This window comes from Serinus canaria, chromosome 8, assembly GCF_022539315.1.
Source record: "Serinus canaria isolate serCan28SL12 chromosome 8, serCan2020, whole genome shotgun sequence".
Taxonomy (NCBI): domain Eukaryota; kingdom Metazoa; phylum Chordata; class Aves; order Passeriformes; family Fringillidae; genus Serinus; species Serinus canaria.
The window spans coordinates 12,858,690-12,880,889 of record NC_066322.1 but is presented as its reverse complement, the minus strand read 5'-3'; the positions used below and the strand labels follow the sequence as shown (position 1 = coordinate 12,880,889).

General features: G+C 36.4%; 1 protein-coding gene across 10 annotated transcripts in view; it reads right to left on the bottom strand.

Moving 5' to 3' along the window:
• Window positions 1-22,200, bottom strand: part of ADGRL2 (adhesion G protein-coupled receptor L2) — a 387,495-nt gene that overhangs the window by 364,530 nt on the left and 765 nt on the right. The gene's annotated exons all lie outside the window — the stretch shown is intronic.

The window sequence follows — 22,200 nt, the reverse complement described above, 5'->3', positions numbered from 1 at the left end:
CTGTGATGGGATTTACAAGCGCCCAATGGCTTGGATGAAGTTAACTCAGGCAGCAAATTAGGGCCCAGCTCAGGGTATTGAACAGCAGGAAGTGAGGATATTCCACAGCCAAACAGACTTTGAGAGATATGAGTCAAAGACCAGGATTTCAGGGGAGCATAAAGGGGAAATCTGGGCTGGAGGAGGGAGGCTGAGAAAGGCTGTACATTTACAGTGTAGAACAAAGGACTGTATTAGATGAACAGATCACCTGGCTGAGAATGAGCTTTGCATTTATCCCTGAAGGCAGCATCAGCACAATTCTTTTGTATCCCTGTAGTCTCTCAAATTGGCTACAGTAGGACATTTGTGATTTTCAGACCTTCAAAACGGAATGGATTGAAAAGAATCTGTGACTTTTCTCACCATGTATCTCATAACCTACATATTCCTTCAATGACCAGGCATGAGAATGCATTTTTCTGTCCCATCTCTTTTTCTGAGTAAAGAGTAAAAATGTCTTTAGTTTATTTTTATTACGGACAAGATGTTTAAATGAGAAGTGCTATCTAAGTTTCTCATTAATGTTAACATGAGCCACGTGTTTATTTCAGATACAGGTCCTCTGAAATCTGTATCTCCCCATATGTGGTACTATCTAAAGTTAATAAGTAGATAATAGGACAATCATGTGAGCTTTGCTTATTTACAACTGTTATTAAAGTAATTAAAAAGCAGTAGTGAGGACAAGAAGAATATATGAAACCACATTGCTGTATAAGTGTAAGAAAACTGCTGCATAAGGTGACTAGAACAATAAAATGTCATGTTTAATCACATCAGGGCTAGGTCCACCAAAATCATTGGAGTTCATCACAAATTACTATGGTTATGTCTTAATGCATTCAGATTATGTGTATCTTGAAGCTTTAGGAATAATAATATATTATCTAGAGGGTCATATTTAAAAATCATTGCTGATAATTTAGAAATGAGACGCAGAAATTTATTAGCCAAATTTTAGGAAAATTAAATTGTTAAACTGTTTTAACTGCTGTACCCAGATATCCTTGGAAATTAATAATCTGGAAATTAAAATATTTGGGGATTCCATTTCTTTTGTTTAGTGTGACATTTCAAAGAAATCTTTAATTTTGTCTACACCCTCCCTAACCTCCCCCCTTCCAAAAAAAGCCCAAACCAAACAAACAAACCCCAAACCTCCAATAATAATTCAGCTCTGTTTGTAATGCATTTTCCCCAGGATCGTATAAACTTCCACTGTTTCACATAGGTAGGGTTTACTCCTATTGGCATGTTGCTTTAAAGATTGAATTAGAGTATTGCATGGGCTGGAAATCTCAGGGTGTCTCTAGAGGGTAGAATTTGTCTTGAACAACTTTTAACCCAAACTGGTCCATAAGCTGTACCTCAGCAGGACTTATGATTTAACAGTCTGTTGAATTTCTCTAGTTTTTTGTCTTTGCCCTTTCCAGAGTATGATTTTTGTGCCAATCAGAAGCTAGCTGAGTAGCCCAAACATGTGATAATAGGAAGGGCAGGAACCTGACATCCCTGCCATACTATTCTGCTGCAGCTGTGAATGACCAGTGGTGTACAATTTCTTTGTCTGTGTGAAACTTGTGAAGCACTTGTAAAGGATTTCTTACTATTTTTAATCATTTGTGGGAATCTGTAATCAAAATCACAATCAGTTGCTGATGTGCTCCATGTAGTGTTAATTCAGAAACATCATTAATTGTGTTTTGCTGGCATTAGGAAAAAAATCTTTTCAGCAGATGCCAAATCATATATATCAAAACACTTGGGACTAAAATAAAATAATGTGCCTTTTGAGCTTCTGAAAGCTAAGGGGTGTTGTCTGCAGATTTACTTATGCCTGCTTTTGCTGTGTAATACTCTAAATTAATCTTCCATACAACTTCTGTGAGAAGTATCTAGAGACACCTGGGCCTCCAGAAAAATAACCAGCATCAATCCAGCTCTCTTTTGTCTAGATATAAGGTTGTATGGCATGTCTCTCACCAACAGCACAGACCTTTTTTCCCTTTCTTGTAGGGAAAATTTCAGTGAGTGGTTTTGTTCATAAGACAGAAGAATTTAAAAATTCTTAGGAAACACACAGCAAAACCCATGTTAAAAAAGGTAATGTTATGAAACAAATTATAACAAAAGTTGCACAAAACACAGAGAACATGGTGAGTATTGCATTTTAAAGTGACTTTTTTGGTTATAAATCCTTTACTCTCATCGTATGTCAACCTGATCCATTCATTGACCCAGCTTATAAAGATACAAAACGCTTAGGACTTGAAAGAAGTTGAAATTTCATTGCAACTAGCATGAACACATTTGTTCATATAATTTGTCTGCAAATTGAACACTTCACTGTTTATCCTTGATCTCTATACCAGTTTTCAGCAGAGATGGGTTTGGCTGTAGAAAAATGTGACTTTGTACCATAAATTAATTACTGGCTTTATGAGCAGCAGTTGCAATGATCTTTTGGGGGGTGAGGGGTATCTGTTCTTATTACTGTGTTCTTAGGGTTTTTTAAAATATAGCTATCTCTTGAGGACTGCTGTGTGATCAGTCCTGTACTTTGCACTGGTGAGGGCTGTCCAACAGGACTTCTGTTCTTGGATAGTGCAGTTCAGGCGCACAGATTCAGCCTGCTGATTTACCATGTCAGAACAGATTTTCCCTCATCCCTTGCCCTGTTAGACTGCAGTTTTTTGTGGTCTGGTGGAGGCAGTTTCTCTCCCCAGTGAACCAGTCAGCAACATCACCATTCTCTGCAACGCTTCTGCAGCTCCCTGTTGAGTCTAACTCTGCGCCAAAGCTGAGAGAGAAATGCACATTATCCACATTATTGCTGTTGCATCTAAGTAAATAGCCATCATCCTGGAGAAGGAAGTGAGAGCATGGCCAGTCATTGGTGCACTAATGCAAGAAGATTGCACCCCCAAATGATGAGGTCTATGTGGCACTGATACACGCAGTGAGTGGCACTGATAAGCAGCTGAGAACCTACATGAGAGGGAGTTTTCTTTACACTGTTTTCAAAACAGGTCCATACCCTAAGGGCAAAGCCTGCTCTTTGGAACATAGAGATGGAACATAGTGAGGTAACAAGGCTTCAGCTACAGACCAAACAGCCAAACATCTTCTCCAAAGCTATCCTGATTTATTTATTTTTTACAAGGTTTTGATTCATTTTGTTTGAGTGGAATGGCTGCTATTTCTGCCTTTGCTCAGTTTGAACATGTTTTAATAGAGGATTAGTCTCCTCAAGCAGGTGCAAGGAAAATGCTTACAGGGTACGACAGTGAAAAGAACCGGCCGGTAGGGAACAAAATCTCAACACGTTGTGGTATAATAAGCCCATTTAAACAGAGTGAATGTTTGACATTTACATTTCCCTGTCTCCTGTACAAGGCCAGAACAATGTTCTGAAAATATAAAAGTGGTGGAAAATATTTTGCTTAAAACAACAACAAAAAAATCCCTTTAATTTTTTAAGCCTCCAGCCCTGACAACTTGTCATGGGAAAAACTGGGTGTGCTTCATCCCTAGGGACAGCTCTGTTCTCAGTTGTTCCACAGATCAGTTCTGGTGTCACTTCGGAGAAAAGACACCTGCTTCTGTCTCAGCCAGCGGTGAAACAGCTAGCACTATTAAAAAATTAACAAAAACTTAAAAGGAGTGGGAAAAAAGAGAAAGGGAAATTGATGAAAATTAGAGACTGGGGATAGGAAAATTATAAGAGAGGGAAAAAATTAATAAAGCCTATGTTATTTACTCTAACTTTCTAAAGCCATGACTAATGCATAATTTAAATATGTTTAATTAATTAATCCAGTAAATGGATACCTAGCAATTTCAAGGAGCTAGCAAATAAGCTAAAATAGATTACATTATCAGAATAGGCAGAGAGCATGCCCAATAATATCTGGGCTAATTTGTCTGTTAAATAGCACATCATTGTTCCACTTCAAATTCCTCCTTAAAACCTCTTTGCTCTGTTGCACCTGTGAATGGTAAGGCTTATGGCTTGCAAGGACTACTGATTACATTGGTGAATTTTGTCTCATTTTCTTTTGGTTTATATTATTTGTACTATCTTGCACTTAAACACAGCACAGAAATTTTTCCAGCCTCTTTAGAAGGATTTCAGCAGAGTGGACTTCAAGTAAGAACAATTATGCTTGTAGACAGCAGAGTAATACTACTAAAAAATTAATAAAAAATAACAGCATTGAGTCATTGGTTTAGTTCTTGAAAGTCACAATCATAATTAAAGATACATTTTCTAGTTAATTTTCAAAGAAAAGTAAAGCATAAGAGAGACTTTTCATCTCTAGGATAAATATTATCTGCAATATTTTAATTGTCTTAACATTTTTTAGGAAACTGATGAATATGTAAAAAATAAAAGAACAATAAAAATGAAATACTTGATATCTATATGAACAAACTTATTTAGATGAAAAAAGGCTGGTCTTAGTGTCTGCCAAAATTTATATCTAACACAGATCTCTTTAGGCTCTGCTAATCTTGGTTTTGATGATGGAGAGAGAGAAATAGGGCAAGAAAAGACAGAGTTTTGTTTCAGCAGAAGTGATGTAGGCATTCCTCCAGGAACAGTGTCATGGTGAGAACTATATAGAGTGAGAGTGAAAGTGAGGGTGTCTGAATGAGGATGTTTTTTGACCTGCATATGAACGAAAACACAACTAATTAAAAATAAGATGATAAAGAAAAGTTTTATATCTAAAACTAATGAAGGCTTCATAAAGAACTTTAATCCCATCTGCCTCTCTCCTAGAAAGATTAAGATAAATTCAGAAATTATTTTGATCCTTCTATAAAGTCTTAGTCTCAAAGCCTGTCTTGGCTTAAATTCAAAAGGCCAATGTGTATTTTTCAGTTGCTGACATCTGAATATCTCATTAGTATGTTAAAATTATCACTCAAATGACTGTTTTATTTGCCTAAGTGCTGATTTAATAGACCAAATCCAAGATTTGGCAGTATTGCCAATGCATCCATGTTTGAAGAAAAGGGAGTTCTGACTTTGAATTATTTGTGACAACCTTTGTGCTGCTGTTCAGTGCAAGCAAGCCTTCCACCATGGCAGTTCTTGCACCAAAACCTGAGGTAGTGTACACAAACTATTAGATCCTGCAATGCATCCAGATTTTGTCTTTGGGTTTTGTTTGGTTGTATTTGATTGTTTTCAGATTTTTTTTCATCTTATTGAGAGAAAAGCACTACAGTTTAGGGTTTTTTTCAATTTTAACTGCTCCTTTATAATCAAAAATTCATTTCCTGGGTATAACAGGTGATGTGAGTTTAAAGGAAAAAGACCAGAGAATAGCCCTGTAGGTAGCAGAAGAAATGAGAAAGACTAGAAGCTTAAAGGGTCCAGAAAGGATGAACAAAGGAAGAGTTAAGGGTGCCTTCAACAACGCATTTGCTGATGACAAGTGGATGACGACTAATGAAAAGCTGTTAGATAACCACCTTCCATTGAATCCTCATTCTACATACAGGAAGGTATTGAAAAGGCATATCTTTAGGTTAAAATCTCTCTCTTAATCATTGAACGTGGAACTTGACAATCTGGGAATTTGGGCTCTGTTGCTAAATATCAAAAAATCAAATGTAAACTTAAAAGAAACATCACAGCAACAACAAACAACAAAAACCTCAAGACCTCCTGTTTTATGAAACTCATTTGATACTACCAGAAAAGTTGTTTGAAAATACAGATGAATTGAAATGTATAATATCCTTTTAAAGTGAAACTGAGCTCGTTTCGTTAATAAACAGTTTATTCTTGTAAGAGTGTTATAGTAACATGGCACAGCTTTGTGGAATAAAAGGCTCATTCTCTATGGCTTTTCTATTATTATTAACTGCAGGAACACATAAAAGGTGCTACATTTGCAAAGTATTATTATTCAAACCTATCAATGTTAAAAATCCTTTTTAGTTAATTTGCCCTCACAGCTTGAAACACCCTGGCAGTTCTTGAAGCTCTGGTGTTTTTTCTAGACAGCCTTTGGCATAATTCCAACAGTGATTCTGACCCTTAAAAGACCCAGGACTTCAGTTAAGGCCTGTCAGTCACACCAAACTGTGACAGATCTGTGGTGTGGGCAAATACCACGGAGAGGCTCTGATGCTGTCCTCACACTCATTTTAACTAACTCCCCTGAAAACTCTTGGGTCACGTTTGCAGAGCAGTGACACTATTTTTTCAAGAAAAAGCAAAGGTATGATTTATTATTGCATGAAGATGCACAAAAGTGCCTTCAAAAAGTGAACATATATTTATCCCTATGAACCACAATCACGATGGGATACACAGATATTCCAGTGTTCAGATGTGTTCATGCAAAATCAGAAGGAAAACATACATGTTCCTGAATGAGACATTTTTATTTTTGAAATTGATAGTGCCTATTACATGCAAACTACTTTGCATTTTTACAGTTAGGAAATGTCAATAAATCCATGGTGTGTAAAAGGGCACTGCTACTATGGCAGTGATTGGAATTCTATACTTTGTCAAATACATGTACCTCTTAATTCAATAATCTTTTAAAGCAATACTCATTGTGGTTTACAGTATGACACCTGACCTTTTGTTAATGTCAAATACCATTTTGCTTTAGCATGGAAAATTATTATATTTCTATAAATATAATCATTATTCTTGGGGAAAATGTATTAAAGAAATAGAATAGGAAACTGATCAGCTTATCAATTATTTCACATGACAGTGATTTTATGTATTATTGTTGACATTTCTGTAATGTATCCTAAAAAGGCCCTAAAAGAACAGCATCTCTGAGTCAAAATTCTGCCTGCAGTACTGGCCTGTTCACTGAGGGTAGAGAAAAAAACCAAAAAAGTTCTGTTGTGCTGATTGGCAAGAGGAATGTAGCATTAAGTTGTTTTTCCAGCCAAGCTCAATAAAATTTCTGGCAATGCTTATACAATACGTGGTTTGGACCTCTCCTTAAAGGTAGCTAAGTACAATTTACTAAATACCTATTTAGTTATCATAGATATGTCCAGTTCTGCCTTAAAAGCAAGCTAGCAGCAAGGGAGATAAAGAATTCAGTTCCACATCATTAGGAGATACAGATTTTTTTTGCTGAACTAAGCAAATATACTTGCCACTGAATGAAATGTATCAGTTAAGCTCGAATCCACTGCTTGACTAGTGTATTTGTGTAGATTATCTATCAATATATGCTTTTCTTTTCAGGTTGACTGGGTAAATCTCATTGATTCATGTCTAACTTGTGTTAGAGGGAGAGTATATGTAAAAAAAGAACTCTGAAATATCTGTATTTTTTTACATATCTCTACATATGTAAATATGGCAAGAGGTTCATTTTACCTGAGCAGCTGGACTTTACTGAGCAATCTTGCACAGGAGTGTATTGTTATTTCCATTGGGATAGACCAAGGCAGAATTTTGGCCTGTGGAAGAAAAGCAATGCACTTTCTTTTTGTTTATGATATGCCTCCAATGCTGCTTCATGTGCCAGAAAATTATCCTTTAAATAGCAATCTTCTTCACCTTCCATGCTTGGCATTGACATTGTTTTCTTTACGAGGTAAAGTGTAGAAAGATACAGCACAGTCTTAGAATGGCTTAGCAAGAGAGTGGTGCCAGATTTAGACTTTGTTTATGACATAGTTCTTCTATGAATATGCAAGCAAAAATCAAAAGACTCTCCAGCTTGTGAAAAGGAATTCATTATGAAACCCCACAACAAACCTAATGAGAACTCTAATGATTCCTTATTCAAACATTATATTAGAGGGCAAAAGAGTAGCAGAGATGAATCAGTTGCCTTACTAATGTATGAAATAATGGAGACAGAAGCTGCATTCATGTGTCTGGAGAACATGAGAATATTTTGGAATGTTTGTGTGGACATTTTAGTTTATTAAGCTTTCTGCAGGTTATTTAAAAGGAGGAAGATGGGTTAAAAACTGGGAGTCAGAATAGGGCAGTTTGAAAGCGCCTTTCACCTCCAGAAGTTTCTTTGCTAAAGATAATAGAAGACTCAGTCACCTAGACAGTAATTTTTAAAAATTAACCACCATCTAGAGAAGAGAGAATTTTCCAGAGACAGCATTTTACTACTGCTGTTACAGACTTTGCTAAATTTGGCCTGGACATTTTGCCCCTAGACATTCAGTAATTGAAATGACCAATAGAGGCTATGGCCATAGCTTTGAAAAATCCTGTGTTGCCTACTTGTAATTCATTGCTGGTTGCTTAGCTTCCCCTAAAAGTCAACTCCTCATTTACAGCTGATATAAGTCTTTCTCTAAAGGCTGGAGAAAAGGCAATGTGAGTTATAAACCTGCTTTTCAGGACACAGAAAAAAGTCTTCTTCAAGACCTCACTGAATTGGTTGGTGCTGTTTTCCGTCATGAAAGGCAACTACCCCGGGGCTCTGAAAGAGGAAGGAGGTCATGTGAGTGCTTCTCAATCCATTTCAGACAAAATGAGCTGGGTTAGCTCATACTCACCTTCAACAGTCCATTAAGCTTTCCCAGTTCATTTTGTCTGTAATGCAAAGGAATGTGTACACAAACTCCTCCACAAACAGAGCTTGGAGGATGGCAGCTTCTAGTGGAGTAAGTTGACAGACCATTGGGGAAAAAGCCATTTTCCATTGCTTGCTCGGGAATGCTTTCCCATGAAGTCTAAGTCAAAGCAGGCACTGTCACCTTTGATGCAAGGCAAGTTAAAGTCTGGCCCAATGAGGCTCCCTGAGATAGCTTTGTAAAGACTGGCACTTGGTGGAGAAACTTTTAGAGAAGTCAGGGGTTAACCCACAACCATTTTAAACAAGAGTTGATAATTAAAACTTTAAAAAAACATAAAGTGAATGCTTAATTAAAAATCTTACTTGCACCCTAATATGTGTATAGGAAAGCAGGTGGATCTCTATGTGATTTACTAAAAGATATATTTGAAAGTAAATGCCTCTGAAAAAAACTAGATATTTAATTACATTAAATTAATGCAAATAAATTACAAATGTCAGGATTCACTGGAAAAAGCAATAAAATCTCTGACATTCTTTAAAAAAAAATCTGAGAACTGTGGATGTATCCACTGCACACTTTCAAAGACTGAAAGAAAACAGGGAATAAAACTACAGTAAGTTCTCAGGGTAGATAAAGATAGAGAGCACTTTACATCCTTGACCACAACCTTACAAACCAATGATGTTTGATGGTACAAGAGTGGCTTCAGAATCTTTGGACAGAGCCATATACAAGCATTTAATTTCAAAATCAGGTTGAAAATCATCAGTTATTTCACAGGAATTGCAAACCTATGGTTTTGTCTAATAGAACACTAAGGCCTATATTTAACTTTTATCATTCTGTACCCTCTCACCTTAGAGCAAAATAAGTCCTTCAGTTGTGTCATTTCAGGGCCTATAAACCAAATTATGTAGACTCCTCAGACCCAAATATGTTATTGGGAGGGGAGCACTAATTTTAAGATATTGTAACATACACCGTGTCGTCTTCTCTTTTCAGTTACAAATTTATCTCTTCTGATGTGAGAGAATGAAGTATGGAAAGAGATAAGGAAAGGAATATGACACTGGAAGCCTAACTGGTTTAGCTTAAAATTCAGCAGTGTCTACTGCTTTGCTGAAAGAATGTAACCTGCTGGTGACAGCAATCATGACTTGACAGAGGATCAATCACAAGAGTTACAAGTGCTTTGCCCTTTTTCTGATATGTGACAGTTTTGGAAAACAGCATCCTAGATAATCCCTTGTGGAACAACTTTCTGGATTATCTCTAGTGACCCTAGTTTTCCTACACAAACATAAATGTGCTTCATATTATTAGCCCCAGTTAGGATAATAGCCTTGGTAACAAAGAGGTGCAGAAGAACTGGGGAACTTTTCTGTGCTTGGCAGATACAAAGGACACCTTGAACAAACAGAATAAAACAACAACAACAAAAGTGTAAAGTTACCTGCAGCTGCACTATGCAGCTCTGGTGGGAACAGTTTTACTGACTGTGAGGAGTTTAATTCACTCCTTGCGTTTTTTCTGGTTTTAGTCAGTAGAATTTTAATGAAATAGTCAGTTTAGTTTCCTTCCAAAATTCACACATTAATTTAAAATTGGAATACCACAGCTATGAGCCAGACCTCTTTTACTTGGCCAGTGTTCATTCTGTAACTATGTAAGTGGCTCTTGCATTAGCAAAGTCTTCCATGCCCAAAGACTAGGAGAAGATTTGGAAGATTAGGATGCAGAAAGTTTTGAGAGGATTTTCCAAGTTTGATATTTGCACCTGTGAAACTAGCAAAGGACAAAGTTTAGCCCTTAATATTATTTTATCCTGGCAGCATTTTAATATATCCTGGTTTGATTTTGCATCAATTCCTAGCTCCTTAACAGTTTTAAATATGGTTGTGACTTACAGCTGGGGTCACTGAACAATGTTAGCTAAACATCCAGAGTGTGATATTTTATTACAGTTAAGCTTTTTCAAAAGCCAAGAGGAATCTGTGAAGAAAATACTAGATATGGAATTTTTAAAGTCTATATGGCTACAAAGTCATATAACTTATTTACATATATTTTAAGGATATTGATTCCAAAGGAGAAATGCACCCACAAAAAAAAAAAAAAAACAACAAGTTAAAGGCTAATGTGTAAATTGCTTTAAAAACTGTAGTTGCTGTAATTACATGGAGCATTTTACAAGCAACTAGGGACTGCTTTGGATAGATGACTGAAATTTAATCAGTATCTGGCACAGATTGCCTTTTTTTTCACACCTCACATTTCTGAAGTACTATTCTAGGGGAACCTGCTAGAATTGTGAGCCTTTGTTATCACATTTATCTCTCTATGCAGCTTCCAAAAGAGTGGCTTTCCCAGATCTCCCAGAAGATATGGGTCTGGGTCCTTTTTCAGAAGCCTATATCTTTCTTTTCCTTTTTGGGCAAAGTTCATTCCGCTACCCAGACTCAGGTTTGTAGTCACATGGAATTTTATGTATGAAATATAGAAAATATTGGTAATGCTGCTACCTGATCCTACAAGATAAAGGAAACATGCACAGTTCTTTGTACTCACAGGACATAAACACTTGTGCTAAACCTTTTATTAAATACAACTTATTTCTTCTTGAGGCTTTATTTTATTATTTTATTATTTGTGTTAGCTGCCATGAAACTGTCAGTTAAACAAAGGGGGCCCCCAATAATCTCTGCCTTTTAAAGTCCAAAGGAAGCAGAAAATAATTAGGTATGGTAAATGTGAAAATTGATCTATCTGAAGAGTGTGCAGTTTACAAGCAAAAAATCAATAAGTTTACACCATGCAGATTAAAATCATGTTTTAAATGGTTCAAGATGTAAAGATCTGAAAGTCTAAATAGAATTCCTGATGATTACTTCTATTAAAATCCTAAGTATTGGAAGATATACAATGACTGTCTAGATTCATTACTATATTATCTGCTTTGTAGAAAAGAATATCCTTGCTGCTTGTTTGTAAAATCCTCATTACTATGCCTAATATACTCTGTCCCTGGAGTAAATTAAAGCATTTCCTTCTTTGGTACTATGCATTCCCTTAAGTTGGATTCTTTGAGGGGATTCTTTGAGAAATACAGGGACTATTCTGTGACATCTGAGTTCTGGAGATCAATTTTTAGCTGTTAAAGATCATGAAGAATTGCCCATTAAAACAGTTACTATTTGACAAATAACAACATTTGTGTTTAGCCTGAATATTTATCAAGTAGACAGAGCACTTATTCCTGATGCCTGAATGAAAGTCTGCATGAACAAACTTATTAATCAGTTATGGTCTGTTTTAAACCACCTGTCTTATTGAAATAGAAAATACCAATGTGCACTTTTGCATTTATTAATACTGCACTCCTGATCTGGAATGTGCCTGTGTTGAGATGTCACAGCCATGGGCCAAACTACCAACAGTAGAAGCTCTGTTATAGAAATCCTGCTTTCCTTTTCTTGAGAACTGCTGGCACTCCATTTTGATCTATGTGGATCTGGTGGATTATACATTCTGCACTTAGCCTTAGAAAACCTCAGATCATGGCTGTATTTGCTCACACAAGGCGGCTGCACTGTGTCACTGAAGTCAGTGGGGACACTGCTACTGAAGTCCTTAGCTTTTCAGAGGATAGAAACTGATTCAAAGAGCACCTCATATTTTAAAGTTCTAAACTAAAAACAGGCTTTGGGAAATTTCTTAATTGTTTGTGAGCAAAAACTTTCTTTTAAGCAAAACATTTTGTCAAAATCAAAGGTGTTCCAAGCAGCTTAGTTATTGAATCCACAGGGGAAAAAAAGAAAGATTTGCATAGGTCCCAGTTACAAAGAGTCTACTATTTTCTAGTAAGGATCAGCTTAACTAAAATAAAGAGGTATGGATAAGACAAAAGTTTCTAAGGAAAGCTTTGTGGTTCATCATCCTACTTAATTTCTTTGAGGATTATGTAGGAGTTGTTAAATGGTGTGGATTTCTGTTCAAATTTAACACAGTATGAGACTATTTAATTTCTGTTCAGTGTTCAAACTACTACAGTTTTAGCATATATTTTAACAGCAAATGATGAATTTGGCCCCTCAATTTTGTTTTACGTATTCTGCATGCAGTATCAGGTCTGTTTCTTAAGGACGGGTTCAAAATCCATGGAACTTGTTTTCAAAAATGAATGAATAATTATAATCTGTGGGTTTTATCCATGAATAATTATAATCTGTGTTTACAGATTATTAATTTTTCAAAGCTGTATACAGATATTAACAAAATAATCATCACAACATCCTTGTGTGTCATGTTTTACATATAGAAAAATAGGAAAAAAAATATATAAAATATAGTGCCTAGCACTTTAGTTGTATAACTGGGGTGTCAAGCTACTAAAGTAATGCAAATAACAATAATGGTATGGGAGAAACCTTTCAAGTTTAAATCTCTAACTGGCTTGATTTTCATAGGTTTAGACTTCTGAGAACTCGCAACTCCCTTTGAAGTCAATTGAAAATGTGAGTGTCAGCACACATTAAAATCAGACCACTAATTTGGATGCTTAAACGTGAAATTTAAATTCGCAACTTTAAGTTTGGAAAAATTCACCTGGGTGACTATTCCAAAGGTACCAGTGTTAGACCTAGGAGATTCTTGATTTTCAACACCTTGTTTTCACAGAGATTCCAGCACAGAAACAATGGACTAAGAAAATCACAATATGGTAGATCTGTGCAGGTAAAGGAAGTTGGAGTGGGCATGGAACACTGTACCATAGTCCAGCTATTGCAAGGACAAGAGAACCTTCCTTTCTTTCCAGAGCAGCCTAATGATAAAAATAGCTGAGACCACACTGCCTCATGGAGAGGACACTGAAGAACTCTGGTCATTTCATATAAACTCCTCCTCTCATCTGCTTGGATGTTGCCTCCTACCATGTTACACAAAATTGGCTGGAATAGCCGTGGCCAAAAAACTCCTGGGGATTAGCTTTGTTTAAACTTTTTAGGAGTTATGCACCAGATCATCCTGACAAGTGTCCCAAGGTCACTTCCTCAGCTTCTGATGAGCATGAGGAGTTTGTTTCAATTCTATTTGTTACTGCACAGGTATTACTGAGGAGGGACACTGTGTGGAGCATCTTCCTCATCAGCTGACAGTCCCAGGACATGGTCACGTTACAGAATGAGTGTTCCTTCATCTGTATAGTTTCTTAAGTTTGATGAGGCAGCCAAAGTTCTTTTCTGTGTTAGGTCTGCAGCAAGACTCAAGAACTAATGACTTGAACACATAGTGAGTTCTCTAATATTGAAATAAGAGGTGGAACTGGTGAATTCTGTCAAGTTCCAGTTCTCTATGTAATATTTCTCGGCATATGTCTACCTTAGCAAGCACTGCCACTCAACAGCAGTCATTTTGTAATGTGAAACACCAAACACTGAGAGCCCAACACACATGTCTTGTGTTTGAACATGGGTTTGTTCCTGTGGTTTGAATGCCCATGACTGCTCGGGTCCCACCAGAGGCATTCCTGAATCACATCCTCTAACTCAGTGATGTCCAGAAGGAGCAAGGCTATTTTGTCTCTGGGCTGCAGCCCAGTGTTTTGGGAGGCTGTGGGGATTTCCTTCAAGAGTGCACTCATAATTTATGTACCCCCTCGTGGAGGTGCAGCCTCCATGCTGGTTCTGTGCCTTGGAACCTCCAAGGCAGCATACATCTGGAGTTTGCCCACTGCAGAACTCTGTAAGGTGGGAAGTGGTCAAATACCTCAGGCTTAGAAACCTATGGAGGAGAAGTAGTGGAAGTTGGGAGTTACAGTAAGCTAAGCCAGGTTATTACAAAGATTGTTTCATCTTTTTAATGATCAGGAACAGATCCTACAATCTCACGTACTAAGCCCCAGCTGAAAGTCCTACTCATACACAGCTGACTTTCAAAGGATGGAATAACAGTAAAGCTATGGCTGTACTAAACTTGCATAAAATGTAAACAATATTGTAAATAAAGAAAGTTCTCTATGGTTCAGTGTATTTTAATTTCATTTTGTGAGAGAATGAGGCACAAAAATGTCAGAAAAGCATCAGCTTGTATTGTGATGCTTGCAACTTTAATTATGAGCAGTTCCAATTCTCTATATTTACAGAAGGGAGATCACCTACATGTTATTTAAAAACCACTGGGTGTAAGTTTATAGTGGTAACAGGCAAGTCTAATTTTCTTTCATACTTAGGATTTAATAGGTACAGAATGCTGCCCAAGGGAAAAAAAAAATGAACAAGTAGTAACTTGATATTTATTCTACACAGACGTGAAGAAAGCTCACAGAAATACACAATGTCTGAAACATTGACATGTATAACTATTTTAATTGTAATGTTGATTTTCTAATAGACCACTCTGCTATGGTAGAGCTTGAAATAGTTGCAATAATTTCCAGACAAAAAGAAAAAACACTCCAAATCCAACCCCCCCCCCCAAAAAAAATCCAAAAAACTATTTGAAAAAGGTCATGGTGGAGTCATAAAAATTGCACCAAGCTTATACAGTCCTAAGTTGAGAATATAGCATTATCATTTTGTATAATTAATGCTGTCTTTCCCAGGGCAGATTTTTTTGTAAGTAGGGTCTTGAACTTATGATATTTCTTGTCTTTGCTGGAGAATATTTGTGTAGAGTCCTCAGATGATTTCTAGATCAGATTCCCAGCTCTGCCAGTTTGACACAGAATATGACCAGGAATATGGTGTAACAAGTAGAGCAGTGGTGGAAATTCTAAAATCTTAGCCCTCCTGGTCATCCCATGTCTGGAGACCCAAGAATATAAGCCCTGTTACTATTTTTCATTTTTTGTAGATGTGAGTGGCCGTACAGTCAATGCTGGTGATTTACCCAAGAACATATGGAAAGTTTGTGGCAGAATCAACATGTGGAGCACAAGCTTATCCTTGCCCTCAGTTCAGGCTCACTTGCACCTGGACCTCCTCCTGACACTAGATTTTGAAAGCCTGAGCCATCACAGACCCTTCTATGAGCTCAAGCTAAAGCCAATATGAAACAAACCATTTTTTAAAATTAACTTCTCTATTTTTACAGCGGATAATTTTTATTCCATTGATATTTATATGCACAGCAAATGTATTTGGTGCCTCAGTTCCTTTTTTCACATTAGAATTGTCATTTGTGTCACATGTTAAGCCAAATTAAATTAAAAAAAAATACTCAGTTATGTAACTACTAGCACCATAGAATTTCTTCCTATTACGGAGACAAACAAGGAGTATATTGGAAAAAAAACCTGTGAATCTCATTTCTGATCCTAATGAAGCAAGTAACCCATTATACCAAGGTTAATTTGTTGACTCATGATTTCCACTTATCCAATGATATACTGAATCATATGAACAAACCTCTACATCTAATCAGTTTTTTTATTGAATCCTGACCTTTTATGCACCTTCTTCTTGATTATGAATGACAGTGACCTTTATCTAATTTAAAACACACATACTGATGCAAAAATATGCAAAGTACACATGTAAATTCTGAATTAAGATGAAGATGTGCATAATCTTCCAGGGAGAAATTGCTTTAGAGAGAGATGTTTATATTAGTGCCAATTGAGGGTATATGGGGAGAAAAAGTGAATTAGTCAGAACTCAGATGGTTTTGGAGGAACAGCTGCAGAGATACTGAGGGCTGTTTAGATTTTCTCTGCTTCTATTTAGAATCCTGAAATGTCAATATAAATATCAATTTTTATTATGCTATTCAGCTTTTTATGGCATTCATGAAATGATCAAAATGGAATAAAGTCGGATAAAACACCTTTTCACCTAAGGTTTGACAAACTGTACCCCAGTATTCCATTTATGTTTCACTCAAAATACATAGTAGTAATTTTCTACAACACAAAATCTGGGCCAAATTCACAATATTGTAAAAGCTGTCTGGTTCACTTTGCCATTTACCTCATTAGGAAGGAATGGTATGAGCATCATATGGAGATGATCTTTTTAGTTCAGGATATAATTAGGAATTGCTGTAAATGCTGAAAAATAATTAAACAAATTTAAGAGTAGTGAGCCTTGGGCAAAAAAGAACTCCCTAACTTTCATTTTTCTTTTTTTCTGCTCATCACTAATGGGCCTGCACTGAAATTACTACAGATGAACGCACAATGGGCACAGTCTGAACCACTGTGTAATCCTATAATCTACTCTCTCTTTTCACAAGTCATTCCTTCCTCTAAATTGCTGTGAACCTAAGTTGTAGATCAGCAGCTTTGTTCTAGCCTCTCTATTAAAAAATATGTGAAAAAAAAATACAGAAAATTTGCAAAACTCAGTGTAAAGACTGTCAAAGCAGAAATCTAACAAACACATTCCTCTGAGACGCTCCAACCAAACAGTACCTGGCATTAGCATGTACTTTCATGATTAACAACAGGGGGTTGTCAGACTGCTATTTCTGAAATAAACAGATTTATCCTGACAGATAATCAGCAGTTTGCGCTACCTAATACATGTTATCATCCACCACTGACATCATTACATTAAAAGCACACTTAGTATAATCTTTTGTATGAAATTAAACAGGTTTTATGATACATTTTTGGTGGTTTTTTGCAGAGGATAGAGGGAAGCCTGGTGTAGAGACTTCAAGGTTAGAGAAAACAACCATGGCAAACAACAGAGAAGCACCCCAGAAATAGCATGCTGTATTTGTTTTTTCATAATCTAGTAATTTCTAAATTAATTAAACCCAGGTGTTCTGACTGTAAACCACGTCTTGTACTTTTAAGCAGTCCTCTATAACATCCTTGGGTGTCCCCCATGTTACCTCAATACTCTCCAGTGTCCCTCTGTCTGTCCATCCTGCTAGGTTCACATAAAAACTTGCCATATAGCACAAACCTGTGAAACATTTTTGATCTTTCCACTTATAGACATATTTTTGGGGCTGACAGATGGACTTTGGGAAACCATCAAGCAATGCCTGCACAGCTCAAACTTATCTTTAACTTTTGGGCATCTCTTAGTTGATCATCTATTCCTTCCTGCAGAAAGGAGGCACCAGGACACTGGACAGGTAAAACAGAATCTATGAAGGAATCTTTCTGAATCTATGAAGGAAATATGGAACAAAGTCACTTGAACATGGGATGCCTATGGATCCTCCCTTCCAACCTGCCTGCTTACTCTCCTAGCTGTTTCTGCAGTAATCAAGTTTTTACTCAACATGGGCAATTAAATTTTGGTAAGAAAAGCTAAATATACATCCCCTATGTGTGTGTGTATATATGTCTATGTATATGTAATACAAATGTAATATATGTATCCTCCTCCAGGTAAACAATTCTTGCCCCAGCTCTAAGGGTAATGGGAATGATATACTCTCAGGTTCAATGGAGAAAATACTAGAATTTCTTTCCTTTTTTAAATTTTAGGTTGTCAACTGACATTATACTTTTACTGTTCTATGAACTCATGTAACGCAGCCGTGGCAAAAACAAGGAGCAAAAATTGCATGGGGACTGTTACTTGACTTTAACAAGTATTTCATCTTCTTCCTTAGAGCACAATTTCTAGTCATAGAAAAAAAAGTCATAGACTTTTCAGCAGGGGCAAGTCAGATATCAAAGTCCTGGCTCCAGAGGCCTGTTGTGACTTATTTCTCCAGAGACAGAACCTGTATCCCTCTCTCAGTCCTTTGTCTCACATGGAATAAATTTTGTCTTTTCTGCCTTCTTCCTTCATAACTTGGCAGGAAGAAAAGTAAGAAATAATGTCTAGTGAGTGAGAGATTTTTATCCATTCACACTCATGTATTTTCACATGCATTCCTTCTAATGATAAAAAACCAGCCAGCCCCCCAAGTAAAAGAGCAGAACTAAAAGAGAGGGAAGGATGAAGCTCCTTATGTGACGAGTGTAACCTTTAAACAAAGAAGTTGCAGCATCACACACTTTAAATTCATCTTAATTCCTGTGTAATCTTTGTGTCCCATAAAACCTAGCTTTTGACAAATATGCACATATTGATTAAGGATCTTTTACCCTCCTTTTTCCCTGTATTCGCCTCCAAAACCTTTCAGTTGCAGTTGTTAAAACTCATGCATAATTTTGCCACAGGCCTCTTACTCCAGGTAAGCTGGACAAAAATGCAACATCCAATACTCTGACGTGGAATGGAGAAATAAATATTAAGCTAACCAAGTGATTCCAGTAGTTTATTTTGTTTTAATTTTTAAAAGTGTTGAATTTCTACTGACCCACATTCTGTGTATTTCTCGTATTCAGTGATTTTTGAGGTTGCTTAGATTTTAACTTGCATTAGATATTTTGTGTCCAAAGGTGAAATGAGCATTGCTTTTTAGTCAGATGCCTACTGGCTGCATTTCTAATACTTAATCTTTTCACACTGAGAAAAATAAAAAAGTGGGAGGCAGTTCAAGCTATCCCAAATAAACAGACAGAAATAAAGCAACAATTACTTTTCCCATGTGGACTGCTCTTGCTCATTTCTCCTCAAGAGATAACACTCACTGACATAATGTCAGATAACCATGTTCAGTGTTTCACAGACTTGCCATTTAAAGATTCATTTCCATGCCACTTATTTTCTTTTTATCAGCTTCTCTTTTGGTGCATTTCATCTGTGAAAATTTTCATGTAGACTCCCAGGACAGCTATTTGGGAGAGAGGGAAGCAAAAGGGTTCAACTTGACTTAAAACACCTCTAGAAATTATAAAGCGAGTAAGATAGGACAGAAAAATGAGAAGTTCTCATGAGAATAGTTGTTTGCATAAAATTCTCAACTCTTACTAAAGTTTCAGTGCAGTTCCTGGGGAAGATGGATATATAAAGCCTCAGGTTAACTTCAGTCATTGCCAAGCATTTTACATCTGCTGAAGAATTCCAAACATTAAAGATTGTCAATCCAAATCTTAAGACTAAAATAAATAAACAAAAACCAACCAACCAAATAAGCAAACAAATAAATAACTGAATAAGGAGCATCTTCAAAGGCTGTCAGTAGGCAAGTTATAGATCTGATTCAGCTTTTAACCCCTAGAGGTATAAGCACACTTTATCTGCAAAAGATATGCAACGTCTGTACACTGCAATATTCCATTTTAATAATCTGCAGCACAAGGCAATAATAAAAAAGGAGAATATGATATAATTGTGTACGTAATTGGATGAGAGGCTGTGGGGAACATCGTCTTTCTACGCAATTATAGAAAATACTAATAACAAATCCTCGAGGACTTTGTTGACAATTAAGTTTCCTATTTTTAGCCATGTGTTTTCTCAAAAGCTCTGCAACTCACTTTTTAGGATTTCCATTTTCCCCCCCTCTCTCTCTAGAATATTTTTAATGTGTTGTTTAGCTTAGAATTGTAAACAAGGCTTTCAAGAAGTTGGATGGAACTTAATAGCAATCTCTAAAGCATTCTTTTAAGATGGCAAAACCAGCAGAAAGGAGCCTGAGGGGAATCAGAGCCCTGCATTATGTACAGCTCTGAGGTCCCATGGACCTGCTGCAAGGCACAGCATAGTAGAGTATCTGGGCACCTTGCTAGAAGAGAGGTTTGGCTGAGTCACTGTAGCAATGGCAGGTTTGCAGAGGCAGAGGAAGAATCCAAACCAATGGGAAAAAGGAACTGGCTGCAGAAAGTCTCTGACAATCTTCTCTTGAAAACTCCATAGCATTAATTAGCCTGAAATGAAACACAGGGTCTCTCTCCTTGGAGAGTTTACTGAAAATACATTCAGAGGCCTCAATAATATTTCATCTCAACATGTTTTCATCTCATTTATTTATTTCAGTGTATTAAAGAATTAAACTGAGTTGTGTCAAGTAAACCTGGTGAACTTAGAGGAAACTTGAGTACATAATTTGGAAGTAAGTGTATGAAATGCTGCTGATGACTCACTAAGGACCACTTTTGTCCCTGTGAGACATTGATCACTGGGTAAAAGATGGAAAAGAATCAGGAAATAGCTGTCTGCTCCAACAGTATTTTAATCCACTTACAAAAAATCTTCCTTGGAAAGGCCTTTTTCATATCTCCAGTGGTGACTCATCTAATCTCATCTCTGTATATTGCTAAACTCCACAGGGATCACCTTTACTTTCCAACTTTACCCTGGCCAGAGATTCAGTCAGACAAAAGATCCTTAATGTCTTTCCTTAAGTTCAGCTCACTTCTCTAAAATGCATTTCCCCTCTCTTTCACAGAATGAAAGAAGTAGCTTTTTAGAAATGCTTTCTTTTTTCCCCTTCTTTTTTGTTTCCTATTTTTTTTTTTCTTCTGGGGAGGCAGGATGCCAGTATCAAATGCCTCTTTTCCGTAAATCAAAATTTCTTTCTGTGGAGCAAGCTGAGTTTTTGGGAGGAATATATTTCTTTCTTTCCTGTCTAGAAAGGTTTCTAAAATTTTACTTTTCAAACTCATGTATCAAAAATATATATTTGTTCCTCTGCATTATATACATGCTTGTTCTCTCTAGCATTAATTTATTCAAAAAACTCTGTGCTTGAAAGAGTTAAAAAAAATTCTAATTACAGGATAAGAAAGAAAGGTCAGACTCCACTTACATCATTGTGAAGGGCTTTTATTACACACTGCTATAAAACATATTTCTTTTTTTCAGTTGCCATCCTCACAGGGTAACCTGCATACCAATAGGAACTCCAAAATGCCATGAAGCAAAAGATATTTATCTGCTAAATTCTAGGTACAGTAACCTTACAAATGCCAGAGAAAGAAAGATTGCCCTCTGCACAGTAATACTTGTGTAGATGTCTTCTTTATGCTAACAATGACAAGGCTTTCTAGGTTTGCACTGTACTCCAAAATCAGAAAGCATTTTTTGTTCAAAAAGCAGACTCTATATCAAAGAGAAAAGATGCACATTTTAGGCACTGAAATACTTCATAGAGTGAGCAAATACTCACCTGAAGCATTTTTAGTAAAAATATCTAATCCAGAAACATAAAATGAAAATGTATGACTCAAGTGTTCTTGAAGAAATTAGACAGGATATGTTTGAGAATATCTCTCTGTCCTGGCTGGTTAACTAAATTTTCATTTTGAGCTCTGTTTGAAGCCTCACAAAACTGTTATTTGATTAACTTGACTATGTTAGATAGCAAGTTATCCAAAAGCAGGGTGGCTCCAAATCTAATTGCTGTCATTTTTTAAATCCAGCTGTGCAAAACAACAAACAAGAACTTTACTCTGGGACAAGTAAAAGTCAGAAAAATTCTAATTTTTGCAATATATTAGTCTTCAATTCCATTACTTGTGATTTAACATATCTAAAGTTGTTTATATAGTTATTTATATAACTATTTTCAGCCCTAAATTCTGACAATGTATTCAAAGAACTATACATTAATAAATGCAAGATTTTCTGTCTGCTTTCATAATTCCAGTGTGTGCTGTCAGATGTATTAGTTCAATATTTCAAGTGATGTATGCTTAAAATTAGAATGGAACTAATGACATAGTGACTGACTTTCCTTTTCTTAAGGAGCTTTTTTAGGAATCTCATTCAAATAGTTGTTTCAGAGTTGCACTTTGTTTGCAGAGCAAGCACTGCC